We start from the raw sequence: 1553 nt of genomic DNA, 5'->3' as shown, positions 1-1553 counted from the left end.
TCGTTGTTTTGAACTTTACTAAGTCCTTTGGATCCATACAAAAATTCCAAATCATACAGGATCTCCATTGAGAGGGAACGGCCCTCCGGAGTACTATCACTCCTGCTCCTTCCCATTAGATATTTGGTGGGCATTTCGCGGCGAGATTCTGTGTTATCCGCTATCAACCAATATTTATTGGTGTTATAGTATCATATGGCGTCACTTCTTTTCTCTAAGTGATGGGACGGTGCGCGAGGTTGATATATTTTTATAGGCTGGTTTCTGCTGATTGATTTAAAAAATCATTGGCCCGACCAAAATCGTAAACCAAAATTCAAAATCGAATACCTCAATTGAATTAAAGTGCTTTAAAATTAAAAAACATAGTGAATTAAAATAATTAAATGGGAGGGCTTGTTAAGAAATTGTTGACCCAGTCAAAATCGGATTACCTCATTCTAAATTGAAGACCTCAATTATTTGTGAGGGCCTGAAAATTAGGAATCATAGTATATAGTATTAAATAATTGACTGAGCAAGTTTTGAGAAATTTTTGGCTCGTCCAAACTCACTAGGGAGCATAATGTGTAGTATAAAATAATTTAATGAGAGAGCTTTGAGAAATTGTTGACTCGGTCAAAATCGGATGACCCGATTTCAATTGAAGACCTCAATTGACTGTGAGGCCTTACAAATTAAGGAGCATAATGTTATAGAAGACTAGAAGTGGTGGGCGCGCTTTGGTGCGCCTTTGGTGTTGTTGGGTTTGTTAAAAAAATTACTCACTCTGTTTCAAAATATAAGGTTTATTATTTTTCAAAAAGTCAAACTTTTTAAGTTTGATCAAATTTGTAGAGAAATACATCAAAATCCAAAATATCAAATCAATATGATTAGATTTATCGCGAAATAAATTTTCATAATTTTTTGTTTAATATTGTGGATGTCAATATTTTTTGCTTTGAACTTGATCAAAGTTAAAGAAATTTGACTTTCCAAAAAACTAATACCCCTTATATTCTGGAACTGGTGGATTATTTAGTTTAGCGGATGGGGAAGATGATGGAATGTGTTTTACTTTTATTTATAATGCGGTGATTTGATGGGCTTTTTGTGGTGTGGTTCTGTATTATCTGCTAACAAACATATATTTATGTTGGCAAATATCAGCGGGGGTGGCCGCATGTACTATATTGGTGCTACAGTATCATATGGTACCGCTTTTTTTCAGGTGATGGGTGGGTGTGTGGTAATAATATGTTTTTATAGACCGGTTGCTGCTAATTGATTGGAAAAATCGTGTCCCGGTCAAAATCGTAAATTATATTCAAAATTGAGCACTGGACGGAGGAGAACAGAAGGCTCTCTCACCATGCCGTCTAGACACTGGACGGTGCAAGAAGTGGGCCAACCCAAACCGCGAACATGGTGGCGGGGCAACTCCTAGGAACGCAGCCATAACAGCCAGAAAGCCAGCCTCAGCGACCAGAAGCTTGGATGGTGAGCACCTACGCCATAGTCGCCTCCCTCCAGTGATAAATAACCTAGGGCATCTCCAAGGGGATTCACCA

This window comes from Triticum aestivum, chromosome 6A (genome assembly GCF_018294505.1).
Source record: "Triticum aestivum cultivar Chinese Spring chromosome 6A, IWGSC CS RefSeq v2.1, whole genome shotgun sequence".
NCBI lineage: Eukaryota > Viridiplantae > Streptophyta > Magnoliopsida > Poales > Poaceae > Triticum > Triticum aestivum.
This window is presented reverse-complemented; position numbering follows the sequence as displayed.